Here is a 16,546-nt window from a genome sequence, read left to right on the forward strand (position 1 = left end):
TTGTAATAAGCTATAATTACAATCTAAAAAGAATCTAAAAAAAAAAAAGTATGTATGTATGTATGTATAACTGAACTGCTTTGCTGTACAAGTGAAACTAACATTGTAAATCAACTACACTTCAGTAAAAAGTAAAATTAAAAAAATAAAAGCTATGTGCTAATTCTAATTATGGATATACATATCTATATCAAAACTATAACAATAAATTGAATATTATCTTGGATATTCTCAGTTAAGGTAATAAAGTAAACTTAGGATTTCAACATGGTTTTAGAGTTAAATTTTATATATACTTAAAAAAAGTCTATATAAATTTAAAATATTGTCCTCATAAAATTCTCTAATAGACCAATTCATAATTATGTACTTTGTCAAAGAAAAGCCTGATGTTTTCTCAGCTCTGAGAACCTGAAGTATTTAAACTCCCATATCCACCACACACCTGAATGTCCCATAGGTTTGTTAAACTTAACATGCCTCAAACTGTAGTACCACCTCTCCATGTTCTTCCATATCCCCATCATTCAATTCTTATAGCCTTCTCCTCTTATATTCCAGATCTTAGTGAATGGAACTTTCATACTTCAGGGCCCACAAATATAAACTTGAGAATCAAACAGTCATCCTCAACTCTTTTCATTCTCCATTACTCAATCCACCTACATGTAAACATCAAACTGTATCCAGGCTAATTTCTTAACACTTGTTATGGGTGTCCTCTTCCATAGTCGCAATGTCTTAGATAAGGACCTCATCAATTCCTAGATGGCCTCCTTAGCCTCTTTTTTCCCTGCCTACCACCTAATTTTTATATCGCTGCCAAAATTTTTTTTCAAAATACAAAGTATACTTCATTACTGAATAATTTCTTCATTCCCCAATGCCTTTAAAATCAAATCAAATGCAAAATTCTTAAAGGCATATACATTCCTTCATAATCTGGACCCTGACCCTCTCTGTAGCTTCAAATCTTATTGATATGCCCCCTTTTCAGCCCTATACTCTGATAATCTAAGCATTTGCATTTTCTAAAATTAAACTATTGCCCCAGACTCCCAAGTCTAGCAACTCTGAAGTTTTTGTTTCATTTTGTTTTAATGGACATAACTGGGGATTGAACCCAGGACCATGTGTATGCTAAGCATGCGCTCTACCACTGAGCTATTACCCTCCCCCCAGACTCCCAAGTCTAATTAATGGTTTTCAAAACTTAATGCATCTCTAGTCTAAATTAGGTGATCCTCCTCAGTGCTCCTACTGCTCCTTCTTTGTTAATCTTGATATTGCAACAAATTCTTTGTTTATCTGTCTACATTAGACTATAAGATCCTTGAAGGCAAGAGTGAAGTCTTTTATTCCACCACTTGTAATGCCTTAGTTCCTGATACAGGAAACACTCAATGTTTGATGAACAAGAGAATAATTATGAGATCAAGGCCACACTATCAAGGCCACAACATCACACTAGATGTTTCATATTTCCAATATTAAGACTTATTATAGAATCCACCTAAAAAGTGACTTTTCTTTTTACCAATCTAAAATCTTCTTACCAACTTTTTTCCTGCAGATAAGACTGATGATCCTTAACTGCAAGAGTATCTCTAGAACCTACTCCCTTTTTTCATTTATCTAAATTCCCTTTTTTCCCCTTTTGTTTTTGAGTTTTTACTAGTCCATAAAAATCCTAAAACCTGAGAAGCCTTTCAGTTTACAGTTGAAGAAATGGGCTTAATGACTGGTCTAAATGTCACTTGGCTAGTAGCTAGTTTAAATTAGATTCTATGCTAATTTCACTACATAATGCCTCCAAATGATAACCTCAGTTTGAAAAACCCTTAATTTTTATTTTGAAGAGGTTAAAAAAGATATTGAAAAGGGATCACAATAGTGGAGAAGAGGAACATTCAAACGACCTAAGAATAATCTTAATAGGAAAGGTGCATCTGTATGAAAGAAATGCATTCACTGAATGACTTAAGACATGAATGAAAATAAAGATTATGGAAGGATAAGACTATTTTTGGAAATATATATTAAGAGCCATAAAAATATTCAACTTTTGGCCCAACTTCCACTAATCAGATTCTACTCTAAGTGAATAAAGCCCCCAAAGGGGAAGAAAAAACTATATATAAAGATGTTCCACTAGCTCATTTTTGTACAGAAAAAAAGTGAAAGTAAAATGTCCTAAGTAGAATGACTAAGGAAATTATGGTTTATCCACTGACAAAATACAGGGTAACATTTTAAATAGTTATAAAAATCTGTATAAAATTAGGAAAATCTTTATGATATAACCTTAAGAGGAAACAGGACCAGGTACATATACTTATATCATAAATACATATTTAATGATAGTTACATTCACATAAATATTGTAATTAAAAACCTAGTAGGAAAATAAAATGTGACATTACAGATACTCTATTTTCCAAATAGCACGTGTTTCTTTTTTCCCCCACACTGCCACTACAATTAAAGAAAAAGAGAGAAAAGCTTTAACTTTGAGGTTCTCCAAAATTTTTTAAGTTCTAAATTCCACAATTTGGCATTACCTAATACCAGAAAACTATAAGTAGTTTTGGTTCCTAAGAAAATTAAGGGAATGGAGAGTTGCTGAACTATGAAATTTTTATGAAGAACACTAAAATTTTGTTCGCTATCTTATCTTCTAGTTGAAAACAGAATCACTAAAACCATTACGATAATGAGCATAGGTGGCAGCATGGCTCAACAAATAGGTAGCATACTAGAGATTCAGATACTAAACTTCATCCTAGGCAGTCACAAGCTTATTGTAAAAAATTAAGTCGTTTAAAATTTATAGTGTTTAGGCCCCCTTATCTCAATACTGAGAACATGCAATGGCACTTTGACATACAGTAAAAAAAAAAAAAAAAAAGTTAGAAATGACTAAAGAACTACAATACCTCTCCCTTTCCCACCAACACCTCCCAAGTCCTACTATGCATATCTGGATTACATAGGTCATTTTAGCCCTGAGCCTACTAAATTGCCCCTTACCAGTGAAGATGGACGTCCAGAGGTAATACTTGAAACCAGAAGCAAAATTGAAGTGGGTATAAAAGAATAGAAAAAATTCAAAAACACTTCTGCATATATTGGGAGTCCGATATTTGCAGATACTAACTACTATATATATAATAGACAAACAAGTTTCTTCTGTATAGCACAGGGAACTATACTCAATACCTTGCAGTAACCTATAATGAAAAAGAATATGAAAATGAATATATTTCTGTATATGTATGACTAAAACATTACGCTATACACCAGAAATTGATACAACATATTAAACTGACTATAGCACAATTAAAAAAAAAACAGTTCTGTATATAGATCTTCCCCTTATTCAGTTAGGCAAATCTAAGTGTCCAAATACAATTAATTAAATTACACCAATTTAATTACTTTAAATGCTGTCCTAACTTTTCTGGGCTCTGTGTTTTCTTTCTTCTATCAAACTTGCTCAATATTCAGCAAGCTCCACCCATCTAATGTTTCTCCAATCAGTCCTATATCTCAAAACGGAAATACAACTCAAATTCACATTATCAACAATTGTTTGTTGGGTGTTTACTACGTGCAAGCTACCACAGACTCAGTATCTAGGAAGGATTATACCATCAATCTTTGCAAACAGCCTTTGGACTGATCCCATTTTCTCAAAAACATGGTAATTAGCATTAAAGCAAAATATAGTACCTATTATTTCTTTAGTTAAAAATTCCAGATAGAGTGAAGAAAATGTTTTTTAAGATAGTATCAAATTTTAAGATGCCATTCACAAAAGATACCAGGGTTATTTAAATCAATAACTCTAAGCAGACCCCTTTGTTCAAATTAGGGAATGAAGGGAGTAACTTCTTATTCCAAGGAAGAAACACTGTAAGGTTATACAAAACCATGAGCAACAATTTCCAAACTCACAAACAAGTAACACAGCTACAATATATCTGACTCTTGTCATTTAAAATGTTTGCATGCCTAGCAAGTGAATGGTATCACATCCCACTGCATTCGCTTCTTTAGTGTTTTTATCTACAATAAAAGCGAAAATTTTATTCATTTGTTTCCACAGTATAGGAAAGTCAATTAAAAAGCCCTTCCTTTACCTTTGCTCCTATGTTCGCATTTTCTTCTCAACTCAGACTCTGCTCCTGAACACAGACACATAGTACTGAAATGAATGTACACATCCATGAAATGTAGTACTCTAAAAGGCAGGCACAGAAAGATAAAGACTGAGTTCAAACTGTTCTACTCGATACACTGGGCTCTAAGTAAGAAGTCTTAGATCTTAGATATAATGGAAATGGGTACAGAGGACAATCACATTTAGGCTATAAAGCATGAATGTTATTGCAGATTACACCTTAATATTAAATACCAAAGACTGAGCACATGAGCAAAAAGTATCCTAACTCTAAAAACCTCTAAATCTTTTTAAAAATGCTAGAAGTTATCCCATCTGATAAGTTATTCCATCTGACATACCCACTATCAGAATCAAACAGTAAGGGAGAGATGGACTCAAGTGGTATTCAGGGAGGTGTTATGAATATCAGAATGGATGAACAATTGGTATGGAGATACACAAAAGGAGAAGGGTCAAGCATTATTAACAAGTTTCTAGTTTAGGCAACTGAGTTGATGGTAAAAATATTAACCTACTTCACACAGTTACAAGAAAAGCTTTCTTTCTTTCTAGGTGGGAGGGGGGTATGAGTAGGAGGGAACTGAGAGAGAAGTTCAGATTTATATACTACTTTTGAAATTACAGTATTTATGGGACATCAAGAGGTGCCTGGTAAGACAGCTGAATCTATCTCAGAAGAGTATATTCTAGAGATAGATCTGTGAGCCATCAGCATGTAAAAAAGCCAAGTGAATAGAAGAAATCAGTAGGAAAAGAGAGTAGAACGAAGGTTAAAGAACCACCTTGGGAATAGCAGTAGAACAGTCATTGTCTCTCTTCTAATGCTGAAAGTCAGAGAAGTAGTACTATTTACTGAAAACTGGGGTAGAAATGAGAAAAGGGTCATTTTATTTGCCCAACTTTTTTGTTCCCCCCACCCCCTTCTTTTTTGGAACAGCTTTCTCCCTTGGGTTCAGGAATCTCTCTCATTTGTAGACTCTGTTGCTAGCTCTTTCTCCTCTGACAATGACTGTTCTTCACTATATCCTATGCTCTATTTTTAGTATAAACAACAAACATTAAACCCACAAAACGTAAACTCAATGTCTGATGAGTTAGTATTGTACCATTCCTCATTTCTTGTCCCAGTTTCTAGTGCTGTATGTTCATGATGCTATCTATTTTAATTACGATGAAAAAGAGAGCAATGTCTATTTTACCTGCTTGGTAGAGCACCTAATCCAACAGAATTAACTAGTAAAATAAATGCCACTCAATAATAATGTGAATTAAAAGATGTCTGGAGTTGAGTGATAAACAAGGGCAAGAAAAGTATGTCCAATCATACAGCAGTTGCAAGATCTGAGACAAATACCTAAAACAGTTCGAAGTATTTTTTGACAGGGCAGTACCAAAGTTAAAGAGTATATTAAATTCAATTTCAAAATCCAGACATCAAAAAACGACTAATACATGCACGAACATGGATGACTCTCAAAAGCATTATGCCAATGAAAGAAAGAAAGAAACCAGATACAGAAGCCTATATACACACTGTATGATTCCACTTATGTGACATTCTAGAAAACGCATAACTATAGGGATAGAAATTAGATCTGGTTGCCAGGGGCTAGACTGCGGGTAGGAAACAGATTATAAAAGGACATAAGGGAACTTTATTGGATGATAGAAGTATCATGTGTCTTGATTAAAGTAGTAGTTACAAGACAATATTTGTCAAAACTCATCAAACTGTACACTTAACAATAGTGAATTTTATTGTGTAAATTAAACCTAAATACATCTTACTTTTAAAAAACTCAGTAATCGTACCACTATTTTATTTGAATAGTATTTTTAATGTGCTGTAATGTATTTTTCATTACAGTTGACTTATCTTAATTGGTATTATATATAATACTTAAATTAGCAAAGAAAATAACAGCTGTAATATATCAGTCTTAAGTTTAAAACAAGAAAGTATTTAGATATCTTCCTTCAACAAATCCAGTATCTTACTCCCAATTCTACTGCCCAAGGGGGCAAAACAAAAAATCCTTACTATGCTTCACAACCCCAACAGCTAAAAAAAGAACTCTGTTTTAAATTTTTCTTTAATTTATTTTTATACATAAGTTATGTGTATATTGTTAGGGATATTATGTAAATAAAATGTGCCTACCCAAAAAACAAGAAGCCTCAAGGACATATCTGTATCCAAGAAAATTATATTCTGAAATTAACACAAAAATGTATTTGCCATTGACTAATCTTAGATTTAGAAATACATTTATGAACTATCCTACAGTTTAATTCTAACTAATCAACTGAACAAAAATGTAATGAATACCTACAACACAGGACAAGCACTGTGATGGTGTTACAGACAAAGATGGAAATAACAGTCTCCCTGCTCTCATAGACCTGGTGGTTTAGTATGGCTGACAGACACAGGAACAAATTATTTTATCAAGAGACACAAGCAATAACCTGACAAATGCTATGAAATGGAATGGCCAGGGAAACTTTTACTAAAAAGGCTATGCTTTTTCTTTCTCCTTAAAAACAATTTCTGGTCCTTGAGCTGATGTTTTAAGAAGTAATGCATCTCCAGAACAAAGTAAGAATGCTACACTTTCACAGTTGATGTCAATGCCTTTTCACCAGCAATATTTTGAAGTTAGGGAGATCTCAGAATTTGAGGCCTTTTAAACTGCTCTAGGTTTCATTAACATTAACAATAAACCATCTATATCCACCAAGCTATGTAAAAATTTGCTTAAGGGGAGATAAAGATTGAATGGATGCTGACAGAGAAAGGAAGAGATAAATGAGGAAAGAGAAAGAAAAGAATAAAAAGATTAGCAGAGTTAAATAAAAGGCATGTCATATATGTCTTTCGGGATAACCTGAAGTAGGCTGTAGCATAAATACTGGATTCTTAATTCTTTTCTCAAAGGGGAAAAGAATGATAACAGTAGCTTTTAGGCCATTACATTTCAACTTTCAATCTTAGAATTTTTTGAGGCATAGGCAGAACCCTGGGGAAAAAGCATTATGTTATGTGCACCAATTTAAGGGGGTTAGGCCCAATTTATATTCATGTGAAATTTCAATTTGGTCATACATTACATATAGCCTATACTCAAATTATCAATTACTTTAAGTAGAAATTGGCAACATACAATCCAATCAGATAAAGACAACTAAAAGCAGGTTTTAAAATCCTGAAAGGGTTAAGATAAGCAACAAAGAGATACGGTATGGAACAAAGAATTATATCCATTATCTTGTATTAACCTATAACGGACTATAATCTGCAAAAATACTAAATCAATATGCTGTATACCTGAAACTAACACAACATTGTAAAGCAACTGTACTTCAATTAAAAAAATATATATAGCAAGTATGGAAAACAAACAAACTAACATAACAAATAAAATAAAATCCTGAAAGGGTTGCCAAGTAGCAGTGTTGAGAAAACTCAGTGATACATTCCTTTACTAGGATTAATTTCAAGGACATATTTGTTTGTAAATAAAAGATAAAATATATAATTATAAAATTAATATTTTTAGAGTAAACTATAGTTTGAGTTTTAATAATTCACTAGTGTTTCAAGCATTGTTAGTTTTTAAGCTATCTAGAAACAAGGACAATTTTTAAAAAATAGTATTCACATAAAAACAAGTACATACGCATTTCCCTGGCACAAGACTAAAGGATTGAGAAGTACAAGTAACTCTGATACATTAATTCTAACAAAAAGGAATCTAATATGTCAAAATTATGTCACAGCTTCTGAATTTCTCAGGAAACACAAAAGTATACAAAGTTATTTTAATAAATAAACTAATTAATGTTGCTAATTCCATGTTTTTGCATACTGAAAAACTTTTTCTTTTGTGTCCAAAGGCAAATATATACAAAAGAAAACTTTAAGAGTTTGGTATATTCATGTTAAATGTTACACACATGTAAAATGGCAAAAACAATTTACCTAAATAAATTATGTTGGAAATTTAATGTATTCTTGAGAATATTTTTTAATGCTTAGTGTTTTTATAAAAAATAAGTCAAGAATCACAATATTATAAAAATAAAATGACATTTCCACAAGCTATCGATTCCACAGATACAGCATGCATATATTTAAACTTCAACAGCCTATTTAAATGTACATTTGTACATAGAAACATTTTGTATATTATATATGGTGAAAATTAAGAAGGTATGCTTTAAAAGACTGTAATCAAATAATGAAGTAGTTATTAACTGACCAAAAAAATTTAGAAATTGTCTTATTAAATTATCTTCAGGATCTCTTTATAAGCCACATAGAAAAAAACAACTCTCACTACCTTATAATCAAGCCTGCCCTTTTTATTAAGAAAATATTATAAATCTTGAAAAAGGCAGGGTGGTAGAATGGAAGGGACATAAGTTTTAGAATTAGACATATTTCAGTTGGAATACTATCTGTAACACTTGCTAGATTTGCCACCCGGGGACAAGTTTCTTAAACATGATGAGCCTCAATTTCCTTGTCTGTAAAACAAGAGCATTATCACTAACCTCACTGGTAGTTGGGAGGTTCAAATCACGATAAACAGTGCAGTGGTTAAAGTTGATGGGTAAAGAAAGCATCAGCTCTGGAGTCCTTTCTCCACTTTCTCCCACTTGTTAGCTGTGGGACCTTGGGCTAGTCACTTAATCATTCTATACCTCAGTTTTCGCAAATTATCTTAGGATAACAAATAAACCGAACTCAGGGATACTAAACTTTGAAGAATTGAGAAAATCCACATAAAGCCCCTGGCACTTTCTGACCCATGGAAATCACCCAATAATATTACATATTACAAAGTGTAAAGCACTCAGCACAGTGCCTGATCCTCCAAAATTTTAAAACTTAGTTTTTCTAAACTAAGTTCTAAATTACTTTTTACTGTCTCTAAAACTCAAATTCACCCCTGAAGATAAATATTTGAAATTAAGGATAAGAAAAAGACTATCTCAGAGTCTCTAAAGGAATTTCCATAAGAGTGTATATAATGGCAACAGCTCTGGAATAAGTGCACAACTACCCAAGTTGATGACTTTGAAAGAATCAACATTCTTTGCCTACATAAATATTGGAATTTTAAAAATTGGTCATACTAATTTATAGATTCATTTACTATACTACAATTGGTCATAAAAGTTTCTATGAATAAAATCACTCTAAAGCTGAATTTTCCCTTTCTAAAAAGATGCTTTGACAATTTCAACTCAATTATTTAAAAAAAAGTAAAAATTTCAGATTGATTAAGAAACTCAAAGCTGAATTATAAGACAGTAAAAATTTGCTGACTTCCAAATTATTATATTTAGGATATACCGTCTGAATTCTATTTTAGTTCTTTGCCTAAAGTAGACAATTTCCTTGACTACATGACTTGTAAGTACTGAATCAACTGAGCAACAAAAGATAGTATTAAAAATGTACTAAACTAGAAATATGGAACCCTAAATCCTGAAGAATGAATCATTTACTAATTATAAGACAACGGACAATTTTCTGACATTTATAGCCTTAGTTTCTTCATCTGTAAATTGCAGATGATAATTGTTTCTATTTCATGACCTTGTTAGAATTAAATGAGATAATATTACAGGAACATACATCCTTAACACAATTTCTGGCAAACCACAATAAGCCCTTAAAATCTAGCTGGCAATGCTATATCAAGAAATGATCTCTCCCAGTAATATCACTTTGGGAATAGAAAGGAACATGCCTTGAAACATCTGCAATCTAACAAAACCCAATTCATTAAAATTGACTCCAGATTTACATCAAGCAAAACGGTACATAAGACAAGTATCTAAAAACACTTTTATTACTTAACTTACTTGGGCAAAAAATTCTGAGCACATGAAATACTCTTTAAAATTACAATCATGGCCTTAAATAAAGAGACGTGGTTTTTAAAATTGCTTTTAAATTAACTAGAAACACTAAAATCCCACTCAATGTAAAAAAATAGTATAAAAGTAAAACTTTCAAGAATTGTTATTTACTATTTACTACAAATATAGTTAATTCATTTACATTGCTTAGAAAGGACATGGGTAAACAAATTCAGCCACTCAAACACCAAACATACACATACAAGGTCAAGATTTCCAATGTAAAAGTACTATTTTCACAACAGGAAAATAAAACCAAAAGACAAGTACCATATCTCTCTACGGAGATGAGAAAAGCACCTTGGACTCAGATAACTGAAAAAGTCACAAATAGTATCAGGACCAAAGCTCACACATTTCTTAAAGCAACATAATCTAATAAGAAAAAAACCTCATTCTCCTACTAACTCACTACATGAATCTATACAAATCACGTGGCCTCTGAGTGTCAAGTTTTTCATGAAAAAATGGAAATCATGATGGTCATTTATTTCACAGGGAAATGAGAATATTTATAAATGAACTCAGGTCACCTTGATAAAGGACCAGTTTAAAAATAGAAAAATAATTATTAATGACAACTGCTAAAAACAAAAAAATTTGTTCAAAAGTATATATTAAAATTATTTTTAAGGTTATATAAGACCATAAATTACCACCAAAGCCAACTTAGTATGCTCAGGAAATTAAAATAAACATACCAAGTAAACACTTAATTACCAGGCTTCTGTAAAGTTCCTAGTCAGTAATTTCCTACTCATTTTACAGCAAATAAATGTGATAAACAGAACTGAAGTTGCATTTCTCTAAAAGGAATTTTTATTTACCTCAGTCTCCCCAATCATTTTATATAAAACTGAAATCTTACATCATTTTTAAATTTCATAATTACTTACATTACTTACACTTAAATTATGCTTATCCTAATAAGTAATAGGGTGGGAAAAGTTAAAAGAAACTATGTAAAACTCAAACTCTTTAGTTTTAATTTACTCTTGTATTACTAATTTTTTTACATCTTATTTTGAGTGAGTAAAAAATACAATAGGGTATGTCAAAATATAACACAGATGGGTTCAAATGTTTCTATAGCAGTCTGATGATGGACTGGTACCAAAAAATTAAATATGAAATTAGTTTAGGAAGCCTTAGAAAATACATGCTTTGGCTGGGGAGTCTGGCTCCAAATAAAGAAAATTTCATGTATGAATTGGTATAGCTTTGTTCATAATACTGTTGAAATTTAATCATCACTATGCAGAAAACCAAAATTAGGTTTACTATCACACTGAAAACTTTCACTTTTCATCCCCAAAGAGAATCTGAAATAGTCTTCCTTTCTTCAAATATAATTTTTTTCTTCTTAAAAGTGGACAGTGTTATAATGATCCCTAACGCAGGTTCAAAAGCTTTCAAATAACTTTAGCAAACAAATTTGTTGAACAGCTTTCAAAAGGAAGCATCCTATATATTTGCCTCAAAACACTAAAAACAATTAAGTATTTAATATTCAACTTTAACTTAGTTTACTAGACTTTCATGATATACTTTAAAATTGTTTTCTTTTCAAGTAAGTATTATAAGTTATTGATAATTGTGCAAACTCAAGAAAAATAAACCATACTGTTGAAATTTCTTTCAGGTATATCAGGAAATATTTCTCCAAATAATATAACTAGCATTGTAAGATTTCTGGAACACTTATAGTTGTCTCCTTTTACTGAATTAAAAAGAAAAAGAAAAAGAAAGAAAGAAATACAAGATTAGCCACTGGTGACTGTCCCAACCAACACAGGGGAGGTAGAGAAGACTATTCATAATTTCTAGGGAAACACAAATTATTCCTTCCAACTAAGTTATCAAAAATGTAAAGTACAAGTTTAGGTTTTACTCCACTTTCACAATGTCTTCTTTAAAAATACCAATTTAATTGGTTTGGCCAAACAAAAAACATTTTCAATCTACTTTAAAGAAATATTTAAGCTATTTTAATTAAAGTTATCACACCACCTATATTACTTACAGATTACTACATACGTAGAGTTAGGAAAATAAGATCTGTAAGAACTAATTCACTTTAATTCCAAAGTTAGAATAAAAAAAAATCACATAGATATCTAACATACTGATATAAGAAAGCTCCCTTTCACTATAAAACTCTAAAAATAAGTTGCTCCCCTTGATGAAAAACTAAGCAAGCAGACCTCCTCTTTCCATTACCTTTAGCAGAAGTATGTTCATCCCTTATACGTCTCAGTATTTTATTTAAATAAAAGTTGTAAAGACAATCACAGGTTCATAGAAGGACCTTTTAAACATTTATATTGACGCCCTTACCCCGCCTCCCACCCCCAAACCTTCCGCTGAAGATGTGAACTGTTCCTTCCTTCAGTATCCTTACCCCCTCCCCATTCGCAAGCCCCCCACCTAGTGTAGGCCTGAGGCCCTGTAGAAAACAGTGTCTAACAGGAGCAGGCAGCACAAAGACAGGAATGGGAGATTAGTGGGAGGGAGGGAGGCCGGGATTGGGGCTCAGCAGGAGCTTCAGGCTTTTTAAAATTCAAACTGCTCCCTGACCAATACAAATCACGGACACGCTACTGACTACTACACGGATTTATAGCATTAAAAACATGCCTAGTACGTGACAGCTATATTAACTTCACTCTTTTTAACATTTATCCATACGTTTGCAGGAAATGTGGAACAGTTTATTTTAAGCAGGGTGCTAAACTCAAAAATAACCTTCAGAAAAGTTACTTGGTCTACAACGACAATAATAATTTAAAAAGAGACACAAAAAATCCGAACCAATGTAACACCCACTAATAAAACAGGGACTTTGTTGATCAGTGTTGCTTCATTTTAACCAATGAAAGTATTATTTCGCTAAATATGAGACAAAGTATCAAAATAGTTTAACGTAGGAATACATTTATTTTTCTATGCAATTTGTACGGCTGAGGAGTTTCAAATTGGTTGCTTTTCCCTTATACCAACCTACATTACCACACCTCCATAATAAACAAGCTCTAAACACTTAACTTACTCGTGAACTAGAATTTGTTAAGATAGAATTGATATTTTTTCCCAGCATTTACAGATACATTTGACCTATTAAAATGACACCTCTCTCGTTACACAGTCAAACATCATGGGCACAAACAGCCAATGACAATCCTGGGACCTCAAGAAGATCTGCCCTGACATGAAAGGATGGCACCTTCTACATTTTTTTTTTAACTTCCCAGGGATTTTTAAGCATAACTTAATTTCTATCCTTTTAAAGAAAATTGGTTTTACCTGTATCTCAGAACAATTCTCAGAACATGTAAAATTCTTTTTAAGCTCCTACATGTTTAGATCAGGAAGTACCTCAGTGTTTTATGTACAGTCGTTTAAAACTGATCTCATATAACTCATACAAATATAAAGTGGCAGGGTAAACCTGTCAAGTACTTTATACTTGTCTTTGTATAAAAAGCCCAGGTGCAACACTGTCAAACAACAACATAAAAGCTCTCTGCGTGGGTGGGGGGGGGTCATATGCAGTGTCTACCACACTACGGTTTTCCATATTAAATATTCATGTGGACGATTTGATTCTTTTTAAAAAGAAAATGAGTCTTGATTAACTTTCCAACGTCCAAACAAGTTTTAAACAGGAAAAGAATTACCACTGGATCCGTGTCTGAGTATTTACATTTGTCTCACTAACTGAAACTACTTCCTCCCTTCATGGGGTCACAGGGGGAAGAAGGGGGGTTGTTTGTTTCACTGGGACGTTCCCCACTCCCGGACCAGGAAAGTTGTAAATATGGGGACGACCAGGGCACATTTGCTGTTAGTTGTATTGTTTCCGCCTCCTCACTAGCTACGGCTCTTCTCCCGGGCGAGGCCTGTCACCGACCAGCAGTAGCTCCGCTCAGCCCGGAGCTCTCCTAATCCCCGAGCTCAAGTAGATTCCGCTGGCCCGCGGCCTGCACTCTCCGCCGGGCCTACGCCTCCCCGGCCGCCCGGCAGGAGCCCAGTCCCCGCCACCGGAGCCGGCCGGGAGAGGGTACAAAACCACCGCCACCCAGGGCGGCTGCCACCAGAGAGGAGCGAACTCTAGACTCGCCCGTGGAGGAGACCTGGGGCCGCTAAGGAAACGGCGGGGAGGGGAGCGAGGAGGAGAGACGCTGAGGACCTGGCGCCGCCGCCGCCGCCGCCGCCGAAATAAAGAGCAGGAATTTACCTGGGCGAATCGGCGTCTGAATCCAAGGGGAGGCCGAGGCCGCTGTGGCGAGAGACTATAATCCGGGCCGGGAGGGGGGGTGGCTACGGCTCCTCTTCCGTCTCCTCAGTGCGGGGAACATGTAGAGCCGGGGGGAGACCAGCCGAGAAGACAAATCGCTGCTTCTTCTTCCTCCTCCTCCTCCTTCTCCCACATAGAAACACTCACAAACACCCGACCGGGGGCCCGAGCTACCGGGGGGGCATCGCCGCCGGCCCGGGAACCAATCCTCCAGTCGGCGGGGGCGTCCCTCCCTGCGGCTTGGTGGTGTCGGGTGAGTCGGTACCGACGGAGGGAGGGGGGGGAGGGCGGGGGGGAAGGAGCCCTGTGTGTGTCTCTCTCTCGTTCCGTCTCTCCCTCTCAGAACAAAATGCCGACCGGAAGTGCAGCTGCAGGAATGACTCCCTCCGCCGGCGCCAAACACTAACAACCACCCCCTCTTCCCCACTCCACTTCCGCCACCGCCGCGCCGCCGCCGCCACTTCGCCTCGCGTCCTCGGCCGCGCCGCACCGCACCGCACGGCACCGCGCTGCGCCGCACCGCACCGCACCGCACCGCACCCTGGCCGGGCGGCGGCGGCTCTCTTCTGCACCCTTCTCCTCGAGGCGGCTGTGGATGTTGCCTTTTAGTGTCGACCCAGCGGAGCGGCGTTTTCGCTACGGCACGGGCGGGCCGGGGCTTCCCGGTCTTTATTTTCCTGGAGGCCCACCGGAGCGGGGCCCTCGTTCGGTGGTGGTTGTGTGCGTGGGGGGCGCTCAGGCCGGGACCGGCTCGCAGGCCGCGCACGCTGCCCCAGCTGCTCGTCATTAGCTCTAGGGAGCCGAGCTCGGGGCGGCCACGTAGAGGACGCCGGCGATCCGACGGCGACGGTGCATTTTTTAAATGGTGTCCCTGCAGCCGGGTGGATGGATATATCGTACACCCTTCTGTCTTTTTGAGAGGCCGGACTTTACGCCCGTCTCTGCATTATTGCTGCGAAGTAAGAACGCAACCCGTGGAGAAGACGAAGATTCCCAGCAGGATTGAATTGGAATCGTGTTTGTGATGCATTTATTTCTGGAAATATGTGGTCTTTTCTGGTCTTGCTTTTTGTTGGCGGTGGTTTTGGCTCTTGCCTGACAGTCGGGATAAAGGCCTGTAGGCGACGCTGTTCGAGTGAGGAGCGGGTCCGCGCCCCTCTTTAGGTGTGGGTGGAGCCGAGCGCGCGGGGAGAGCCGGTGGACTGCGGGCTGCGGGTGGGCCTGGGGCCAGCCGATTTCAGACGTCGTTTTCCTCTTTACCTCTGAAACTGATGTGCTGGCCAAGGCTGGAGTACAAATGTGATTGTGTGTACCGCACCGTGCCTCTTGTAGCCTCTTACAGAAACGTGAAATAACTATCGTTCCAAAGTTCACCATTAAGTTTACTTCTGTAAATTAAAAGGGGGCTATTCTTCAGGTTAAAAAATGCAGTAGGTAAGCGGGTTTTACTCAAACGGAATGAAATTTGTGTTGTATTTTCATAAATTTCCTTGAATTGTACATTAATTATATTGTTTATGTATCTGTGTATGTACCAATACGCTAAAAAGTAAACAGGAAAATATGACTACAGGATATAACTTTTGTTTCAAAAATCACTAAAAGGACTAAGGCAGATCTTGTCACTCCTTTACTCTAGACTTTGCAATTGCCTTGCATCTAGCTGAGAGTAAAAGCCAAAGCCTTGACCGCGCGGCCTAAAGGCCACGCGCGCTGTGACGCGAGGGCGGGGGGCTGCACTGGCAGCCTTGCCAGCCGGACCTCTGTTCTAGGAAAAGACACTACTTCTAGACAGTTGAAAGCCCTCCACAGCCCTAGAAGTCTACAAACTAGTGATTGTTTTCAAGTTTCTGTGAATGGGCTTGCTAGAGGACAGTCCATCGGTAAATAATATGATCATATTCCTACTGAGCCAGTTAGCTTTCTCTCTTCCTGAATTACAAACTGTGTTCTTCATCCTGTCTGCCCTCTTTCTTGCAAAATCATGCTGTTTTCACTAAATTAAAGTATGTGAGAATTTGGTTGGCTTAGTCCCAATCCAGCAACACTGGAAAAGTTCTTTCAGCAAGTATATATCCGGCACAAAATGTGTGCCCGGCACTAGGATTCAAAGGGTGCTTGTTTCTGAG

At 36.3% G+C, this 16,546-nt stretch overlaps 1 protein-coding gene across 5 annotated transcripts in view; it reads right to left on the reverse strand.

Annotated features, from left to right (window-relative positions):
- Window positions 1-14,807, reverse strand: part of NIPBL (NIPBL cohesin loading factor) — a 176,097-nt gene extending 161,290 nt beyond the window's left edge. For 3 of the 5 annotated variants that reach the window (XM_072958767.1, XM_031676635.2, XM_031676624.2), the window contains exon 1: window positions 14,358-14,686. The gene's annotated coding sequence lies outside the window, so the exon portion shown is untranslated. Of the gene's footprint in view, window positions 1-14,357 lie in introns of all 5 variants that reach the window. The other 2 variants (XM_006207665.4, XM_015242078.3) reach the window with 1 other exon arrangement.
- Between the last annotated feature and the right edge of the window lie 1,739 nt (window positions 14,808-16,546).

This window comes from Vicugna pacos, chromosome 3 (genome assembly GCF_048564905.1).
Source record: "Vicugna pacos chromosome 3, VicPac4, whole genome shotgun sequence".
Taxonomy (NCBI): domain Eukaryota; kingdom Metazoa; phylum Chordata; class Mammalia; order Artiodactyla; family Camelidae; genus Vicugna; species Vicugna pacos.